The following is a 10,106-nucleotide window of genomic DNA, read 5'->3' as shown; positions in this document are numbered from 1 at the left end:
ACTGCATGAACATTTTCATTTCAGTATAAAAGTACTGATTTCATTAAAACTCCTTGGTAGTACTGCTGTCACTTCCAAGATCTCATTTTTCAAAGGATCCATCCACATAATCTCTGTGGTTCAAGTGTGATGCACAAAAACAGGGAAAAAAAGGGAAAAAATAAAAAGCTGCTTTTTCCATTCTGTGCCTTTGCTTCCAAGTGAAATTCTTACATTCCCTGTCACTTCAGGAGCTATTTATGCTTGAAAATCCACACACTTTGGTTCATATTTATCCAAAGAAAGCACAGGATATTCTCAGGAGCCTTTTTAAGTAACTTTTCCCTGGAGTTGTCTCTAGGCTGTGACTGAAGATCTGTGCATCACATTCATTGAGCAGATGGGAAATAAAAGTATTCAGAAGAAAAAAAATTATGCCAAACGTTTATCTGAATTTTTTTGCTGTGTATATTTGGGAACCTTATCTCATAGCTCTATTTTGTATTAAACTGCTTTTTGTGTCTTTGTAACAGGTGAGCCAATGAGGAGCTGCAGTGTTGGCCATGTAATTGTATTTTTACAAACAATAGAAATGGGAAACATTTCTTCAGACTTACCAAAAGTAGCTGCCAAAGGAGAGAGTCTGATTCCAATACTAAATTAGTACTTAGGGGGAAAAATTTAAAAAAAAAGAAAGAAAGGTAATCTAGAGGAGTTCTTTGCATTTGTGTTTATCACAGAGTGCAATGAGGAGGTTCCCATCCTCAAAACTTTCTTTACATTATCTTGTGTTAAGGTGGAGGTGAAAGAGCCCATGAAGAGAGAAAATAAGCAGGAAATTTTCAGGAATAGGTGGCACTTGCCCCATCTTTCTGGAGGAGCAGGTGAATGAGCTGGCACACCACAAGCAGAGGTTTTGTACTGCTTGCTTCAAGCACTTTGGCTGCAGGGGACTGGGAAGTTCTAAACATCCAAATTTTTAACAAGGTGTCAGTTTGAAAAGACAGGTGTCTGCTAAGGAAGGCAGGAACCTCCCTTGAAATGGAAAATGTAAACCCCCTCCCTCTGAATTATTATAATTTTGAAATTAAGGGGCTCTCAGGAAAAGATATGGGAATAGGAATAACAGTTCTTTATTAGGAAAACTAAAAATAAAAAGGCAATAGTACAAAAAAGAAAACAAACCACTGCCAGAGTGAGAGCAGTCCCTGTCCCCTGTGTGTCAGGGGGTGGCACAGCCCCATCCCATGGGGGCTCAGCCCTCCTGCAGTGCCAGCTGTGGCTCTGCTGGAGCAGGGATCCTGCACAAGGGGGGAGTTTTCCTCTGCAGCTCCAGGGCTGCTGCAGATGGGCCTGGGCTCCCTCTGGCCATGCAGGGCAGCAGAAGCTGCTCCTCTGGCAATGCACTGGGCAAAGGCTGCTGGGCTGTCCCAAAGCTCAGATTGGATCCAGGGAGGAATGCTTGGCTCCTCCCCTGGGCGGAGCATCTCCCCATGGGATGCTGGGATTGGCTCAGCCCTGCAGGGACACTCAGTGGCCATGGACAGCAGAGATCTCCTGGAGGGAGGATTGGCTGGGGGAGAGAGAAAGAAAAAACTGCCCCATGGACAGCAGAGAACTGCCCCATCAGATAGGAACAGAATGCACACACCCATTTCCAACCTAAGACACAAGAAATTCTAGCACAGATCTGAAGGGGAGGTCTGCAAGCCTTAATAAAATAAGAGAAACTCCAATAAGTAATATTTTTAGTGGGTGGCTGAGTATGATATTCTTGGCAAGATACTGTATTTGCAGGGATTGCCCTGATGAAGGCAGGAATGATGAATCTGACTCCATGTTCTCAGAAGGCTAATTTATTTCTTTATAATACTATATTATATTAAAGAATACTATACTAAACTGTACTAAAGAATACAGAAAAGATACTTACTAAATGCTAAAAAGATAATAATGAAAACTCCTGACTCTTTCCAGAGTCCTGACACAGCTTGGCCCTGATTGGCCAAAGAGTGAAAACAACTCCCAGCAGAATCCAATGAAACAATCACCTGTGGGTAAACAATCTCCAAACACATTCCACATGTGAGCACAACACAGCAGAAGCAAATGAGATAAGAATTGTTTTCCTTTTTCTCTGTGGCTTTTCAGCTCCCCAGGAGAAAACTCCTGGGTGAAGGGATTTTATCAGAGAATGTGAATGCTACAGGAAGAGCCCACATGGCTCTGATAAAGGAATACCCTGTCCCACACATCTGGAAATACACAGAAAGGAGCAATCTGCTGGCTTGGATTTCAAAAACTCCCTCATCAAAGCTTTATCAAAGTTTTTTTGGTTTTTTTTAAGGAAACTAAGCAGCACTGCTTTGAGTTATATTCATATCAATGAGTGGCTAAAAGATAAATAGATTATGAGAGTGAATGAGCACTGGAATATCATTCAAAGTGTTATCAAAAATCCCAAAACACTGGTTTTCCTCCTAATCTAAAAGTCTGAAAAGAGAGATACACACTGACATGACAAAAGGTGTAAAAATATGGATAAGGTGGTCTTTTTTTTTTTTTTTTAACTTCTGCTTTTACATTTTGCTTGTCACAAGTTCCAGCACACTGAAATTTAATGATCCATTAGCCCAGTGTTTCATCCACCTCTGCAGGTTCAATGAGGAGCTGTAGGACCAAAGAAATCTAGGGGTGATTTGGTAAATGCAGGCATGTTTTAAGTAGCATTTTATCTCATTTACTAAAGAAACTAGCACCAAAAATAGTGCTGCTCTCAATAAATTATTGGAAAAAACCTAATCTGCCCTGTGCCACTCTTTTGCAGCAGTTTTGTTTGTTTGCAAAAATACTTTAGCTCATGTTTATTCAACACTTGAGCAGCACTTCCATATTAAATTTGTCAGCTTAGCCAGGGCACAGAGACTCCAATAAATTATTAAAGAGCAGCATTGCATAGCAGGATTTGTAGTGACACATTGTGTCTTCTCACAGAGAGAAATCAAGTTTTATTCTCATGTGGCTCCCTCGAGGATGATTCCGTGCTGCACTAAGGATTTATTTTAAATGGTTGCATGGGTGTTTCTGGAACATCAGCACAAGAGTGTTTCAGACACTAGAGAAAAAAGTTATTTATTCCATTAGAGGTAATAAATTTTAGGAAAACAAAGATCTGTCAGTGCAGAACTATATATATAATATGTATGTGAATATATATATATATATATATATTGTTTATTCAGTGTGGCTTTTTTTGCAAAAAATATTTAATTTTTTTTTTAAATATACTTTTTAGAGGAGAAAACTTACTGCTCTACTTACATCATTCACAATCTGGCAAATGATGAACAATTTTGCTTTCAGCACCACAATCTGAGAAGCCCTGCACATGTGTTTCAAGCACTGGGAGGATTTTCTTTGTTTGTTTGAGTCTTGTTGCTGTTACATCACTTTTCAAAATTTTACACATTTAGCACATTTTTGGTTCAGTCTTTAGAATTTGAATATTTTAGTTTTTAGATTTTGAGGCTGGCTTAGAGCTGGAAAATCAAAGAAACAGGAAGAATGTGGGGACTAGTTAATTATATTATACAAGAATGTTTTTATGGCTAATGGATAAAAATTATGAAGGACTTGACAGAAGGCTGAAAATGTCTCCTGGATCTTGAGAGGGAGTGTATCAATGGTATTTCACCCATAGCAAGGCAGAAGGCCTCACTGATTAAAAAGTAAAATGAGATCATTAGACTTTTAGTCAAATATGAATAAATATTAATATGCAAAATCTAATTTATACTGTACCTTAGTTTATAATTATCTAGATTACATTTCTTGTTTACTATAAATCTGGGATAATTCATTGATTTTTATTTTTTTTTCAGTAAATATTTCTATATTATTCCAAAACTTTTTCAGACAAGGAAGAAAGTTTATTTGTTTCTACGGGGGAAAATAAAATAATAGTTGGGGGTAACACTGTTTCATCATGTCTACTTACATTTGACTGCAACTTTGGAATTACTTTGATTTAATTATATGCCAGAAGCAAGGAAGCTGGAATTAAAGAGCTTTCTGAACAGGTCTTACTGAGTGTTCCACTAAGAGGTAAATCCTGACCTAGTGACAAAAAGGTGCAAGGACTTTCAGATTTTTCAGCCTCTTCTCCCAGTGGGTTTTTTTGTTGTTTTTGTTTGTTTGTTTGTTTTGTTTTGTTTGTTTGTTTGTTTTGGGTTTTTTTGGTTTTTTGTTTGTTTGTTTTGTGTGTGTGTGTGTAATTATTCTTTCCTTGTTGGTTTTCTTGCACAGGAAACAGTCTTCATTTAAAAGCTCAAGTTTTAGCACCTTAAAACGTTTCTGAAAACAGTCAAAGGAGAATTTTTGGTCCCACGTGACACTGAACAAAGGTGGCACATTCATGTCATAAAAACTGGTAAATCCTTAACTGGTTGCTGACAATTTTTGCCAAATTTCTTAGCAAACACCTTTTGAAATTTAAATTTTTAAAATTTTATTCTGTTAATTGTGTATTAGACAGTGAAAATAGAATTGTATTATTGGTAATAAATAGCTAAAATTAATATTTTAGGGATTCTCCAAAAGAGTTTGTCCACAGAAGATTTTCCTTTTCTAACAAAATCAGACCATGATAAAAACCAGATAATTGGCAATGCAAGGTTAAAACCATAACAACTGGCAGGAAATCAGAAATATATTGTGGTTGTTCCAGGGCTTTAACCCACTACAAATACTTCAGTGTTGTATCATTTCCACACAATGATATCTACATCAGGTCTTTGCTTTTGCAGGTATTGAATTTTGAAAGAAATGTCATTTATCATTCATGGCAATGGAACTAAAACAATGTCACACAGAGCTGGCAGATCCTGCAGAGAACTGTACGCTTTAAATGCTTATTTTTCAAAGCTCTTTGTGTGCTTAGCACTTACAGCTTGCCTGCAATATCAGTCTTTTCTAAAGGTTCCTATGTAAATGTGAAATGTGTGCTGACTGCTCTACATTTAGATCTGTAGATACAGTATAAAAAGCTGCAGCTGAGCAAGTTGTAGGTTTCTTTTTTCAGTCAGTGGAGAAAAACAGGCAATTCTTGACTGTAGCTGTTATTAAACATTTCTCAAGCCCATTGTACAAGTAATTTTTCAGTATGGCAGAAGGATTGTGTAGTAGAAAGATTTTGGCTTCTTTCAGAACTGTTTTACTGTAGAACTCAACAGAAATTATAAAGGAATAACATTCAAAATCTCAAAGGACTATTGTTTTCAAATATTGATTGGCCAAAATCAGTAAGCTTCAAAAGTAAGCTTGCAATGCAGAGGAAAATCTGTGAATGAGTTTTATTAGTTAAGAATTATGGAAAATATTAACAGAATATTAGTTCTTCCTTCATTATCAATGCAAAATATTTATGCAATGATACACCTATGATAAATTTTAGGATTATGAAATAAGTTGACTCTAAACAATGTTTTGGTAAAAATAACTGGGAGTAAAAACTCAACATTACAGAGGACAATAATGTTTACAGAAAGTCATCATTCAAAATTAAAAGGAAGAGCACCTCCTAGATCAAACCAGTTTAAACTGCATTTTCTTAAGGAGATTCATTTCATCTTCCACTTGTGCAGATGATTTGCAGGACCTTTACCATGTGAACAACTGAATTTAGTCCTGAACAATTATGTATCTGATGGAATTATCCACTTCACTGGCAAATATTAATAAATCTGTCACAATCCTCAATCAGATTTATTTATACCTCTTGGAAGGCATGAACAGGATGCTCATAAAGAGGAATTCTAACAGTGATTAGACAACATTTTCATATATGCATCATACATAAAGAATTAGATTATCATCACCTTGTTAACAATATCACCTCGTTAACAATATCACCTCTTCAAAACTTATAAAACATTGAATCTTTTAACCTTGGAGAAGCATAAAGAAAGATAATTCTACATTTAAGAGTTGCCAGGCAGAGGCAAGGGCTCAGCCATGTCCATTTTTGTGGATTTTGTTGTTCTGGTGTGTTTCAAGCTCCCTCTTGTATTCACAAAAGAGAATTTCCATTTCACAGAAATAAGATGTTGATGGTAAAGGAAGTTGTGGTGCTTCCAAATGCAGTGCAGCTCTATTCATTACAGTTGTATAGAGCATTTTATGAGTTTAACATCTGATTTTTCTTATGGCAAAGCCTTGCAGGGACTCCCCAGCTTATTCTTTAGTCTCCTTTACTGTGCCACTGTCCTGGTGCTATCAGAGCTGCTTGGGTTGGTAGGCAAAGATATTTCCTGTGTAAACAGAGCCCTTGGAAATGTTCCAGCATTTAAGATGGATGCAGGAGCTGCTCAGCTGGGTTGGCAGCAGTCAGCAATGCAGCCATCAGCACACTGGGATTACTGGGATTTTGGGATAAGTCACCTCAGAGCTTTGGGAGTGAAGTTTCCAGCCAGTTGTTGAATTGAGTGCTCTGGTTTGGACCAGGAAAAGGAGATTTCAATGTGCCCTCCCCTTCACACAGACACAAGTGAAACTGCTCTGAAAAACTTTCAGGAATTGTTGTGGTTGTTACTTCATTTTCTTGCACTTTTCATCATTGCTGCAGAGTTTTGAAACACAGCAGAGGACACAGAGCCCTGACCCTTCAAAGCAGCCAGGACCAATTTCTTCCCAGCAGAATTTGGCAGCACTGATTAATGTCCAGAACCATCAGCACCAGGACCATGTACAAGCTGCTGAAAGCTATAAAGATGCATCAATCTCTACTCCAACAGACAGTAAAAAAAGTATTTTTAAAAATCTCAAGCAGTATCTCACTATACAAGGTGAGAGAAATTGTTCTTTTGGTGTCACAGCCTCAAAAATGTATAAAAAGAAATATTGCTTAATTTTTTCACAACCATGGAATTACCATGGGGGCATTATTAAATGGTACTTCTGGCATTAAAATGGAATAACAAGCAAAAAGGAACATGAACTTTAAAAGGAAGTCCAGCCACGTTAGCAATATTTGTGCTTATTTATCCATAAAAAAAAATGAGTCAAATTGAAAAATATTTTAAACTTCACATGTAATACAATAAATCATCAGAAGAGAGCATCATATTACAAATATAAAAATCAGGTCACACTCAAGAAAAGGGAAAATTGCTCAGGTATAGTTTTCTACTTACAGTAAAAGCCAGTTCTTAAAGCCCATAAAGTATGGGTATGGAAAAACTCCCATTTACATTTGTGAATGTTTGATTCTCAGGGCCATTAACTGGCAGAAAATTGCATTGAATTAAGTATGAATTCCATCTACACTTTTACTGAGAATTAATGATATGCAACATATCACAAGCTTTAATGTCTTGCAGCTTCATTTAAATGGAACAGCCATTAACATTTTGCAGGATTGCTCTGATTTTCAAAGAGAGGCCATCTCCTTGTTATTTGTACTTGACTTCCTCTGTGTTTCCTCTACTTGTTTATTCATGATAGAAATTATGTTAGGCCTGTCACTTCAGATAATTAATGATGCACAAGGAAAATCAGTAAAAAATACCCTTGGCTGATTATTCATAATTACTCAGATACTGCAATAGTTGTGCTAATGGGGAAATCTATCTTTGATTTAATTATAAAACTAGATTGAAATTGTTTTGGAAAAAAAATTGATCTGCTCTGTTTCTGTCTTTTGTGATAGAACTCAGCAGAGAGAAAATAAAAGGCTCTTGATACTTATTACAATTGTTATCTAAATACTTCATTTTTAATTACTTCTTATTTTCTCAGACAATAATGAAGTTGGCTTATTTTTAATTTGGGTGATTGATTGTCAAGATGAAATAACTGTTTCTCCAGTCTGCACACCAGCACACTGTTTTTACATAAAAGCACCAAGCAGGAAATTGCTCCATGAGATAGGTTGGCATCACTAATTTTTTTCCAGAGAAAGTCATAGAAAAGAAGTAAAGAAATGAAATTATGAAAATGAGAGATCTGTATCCCCTAAATCCTGTCTCTGTAGGAGAGAAAAAATATTGACTCAATGCACACATCTAAAAAGAGAAGAAATGTTTGTGTTTTTCCTGTCGTTGTCACCAAAGTGGTGACACTGCTCCATCCATCCATTGCAGTGTGACACCTCAGGATGGGTTTGGAACTCTTCCTAAAAAGGGGAAATGTCCTACACACTTTCTGGGATGGTACTATTAGTTAATTTATTATCTATTCTGATAGAATTTAAAGTAAACAAATTTGGAATATTGTTTAATAGCAATGCATGTGTAGGGCTTTTTATTTGTTCATCTCCTTTCATTTTCACAAGTTTTTGTATTCTAGATGAGGAGAGATCTCATGTTTAAGAAACAGAAATATGAACAGGCAATAAACTTTTACCAGAATGTTGTACAGAAATCATAAATATATAACATTAAATAAGCTTAAAGATTGTGATTTTAGTCAGATTTCCACTCCAAGTTTTAAAAAACCAACTTATGAAAAGATGAAAATTCTGTTTTCTTAATCTTACCTACAAAATTTTCCCCTTCTGGGTAAATTTCACAGGCATTTCTGTAGTGTGACATGGAGAATTAATAGATTTGACAGTTTTGGAAGAGCTTTCTACTTCTAGAATCTGGAGATGTCAGCAGCATCTGAATTCCTCTTGGCTCTGTGGCTCTGCCATAATTTCTTTTAAAAACCTTACTCTTTTCCCAAAAGAAAAGCAGTATTGCTCTATCTGATTTTTTACAGACACAAAACAAAACAAAATTAAGTCTGCATGATTTAAGTCAGTATTTAAATTTTTCCAGATCTGATATAATCTGAGTTATTGTAAGGTAGTGATAAAATGTAAAGATGTACTTTAATGCCTTAAAATTTTTTGGTAACTTTTCAGCCCTGGAAATATTAAATTTTCTGAGAAGTAGCAACCTTAATAAAACTAGAAAATAATTTAATTATTTTTTTTTAATTCTTTGGAATGTTGAAGAAAAAATACATGTTGAAGAAAAAATAAATGTTGGAATCTAGCTATAACTACTTCAAAGGACTCTATTGCTGGTAAGGGATGTGGGGGAATGTTTGCGAATTGGGAATTTTCAGAGCAACACTTGTGTGCAGTTTGTGTGATGGCTCTAAGGCTCAGTTTGTAACCCAGATTGTAACTGGAATCTGTTCCCATCTTCAGTGATTTCCTCGTGTTTGCTCAGGGCAGCTCCCTGCAGGCTGGGATTTGTGTGAGAGTGGATGGAACAGATCTTTTATCCTGCATGGCACTGGCAGCACTGGATGAAAAGCACAGTAAAATGTTCATTATTTAGATGTACATCATTTTTACTTCTGTAAACGCTGATGTCCAACTAAAAAGCCCCTCAAGAACTTGCTGTGCTGAAATGGGGAGGTCCTGCTCCTCCTCCAGCCTTAATTCTCTCACAGGGTCTCTAATTCTGCACCTGATTCAGCTTTCAAAAACAACCAGCAAAAGTAGGAATACATTTTCCCTGGCTTAGTGACTCAAATCCTTTCACCCCGTGAGAGGAAAGACTCCAGAGCTCAAGGCAAGTGAGAGGGATCTGTTGCCAGGAATGGAGTGATAACAAGTCACTTCTTTTTGCAGCAACAAGCTGTTGGAGCAGCTCAGCACCCCCAGCACAGCTGATCATCACTTAGCAGTACCTGGAAATGGAGAGCCACAAGCCAGTGCCCTCATGCTCCTCTGATAAATAAATAAATTATCCTCCCCAGCTGCTCCAAGGGATTGCTCCTTCCAGTTGTTAAAGAAACGCTGTTCTTTATTAACACTGAGCTGGATTTTGTTTGTCACCATCACAGCCATGCAGGTGTCCCTTTGTGGATGGTGTTAAGCAGCTCAGTTAACACCTGGCACGACCCATAAAATCTCTTTCTTTATGAGATTTTCATAAAAAACAAAGGGGGCTTTGTGCACTTGGCAGAGCTCAGGGGTGTGCTGTGATTTCAGGGTGAGAGTGGGAGCATCAGCTTGGAGATTTCAGGGGGAAGTTTGGAGAAATGCAGGCATCTGTGTCCAAGGGAGAGATTTGGATTGGCAGCTTTCCAGCAACACATGCCATTGACAGAGTTTAAATTTATTTAGTGCCTGA

Source organism: Agelaius tricolor, unplaced genomic scaffold (assembly GCF_023055355.1).
Source record: "Agelaius tricolor isolate 1412-34295 unplaced genomic scaffold, bAgeTri1.0.p SCAF_6, whole genome shotgun sequence".
NCBI lineage: Eukaryota > Metazoa > Chordata > Aves > Passeriformes > Icteridae > Agelaius > Agelaius tricolor.
Note: the sequence above shows the minus strand (reverse complement) of the source record.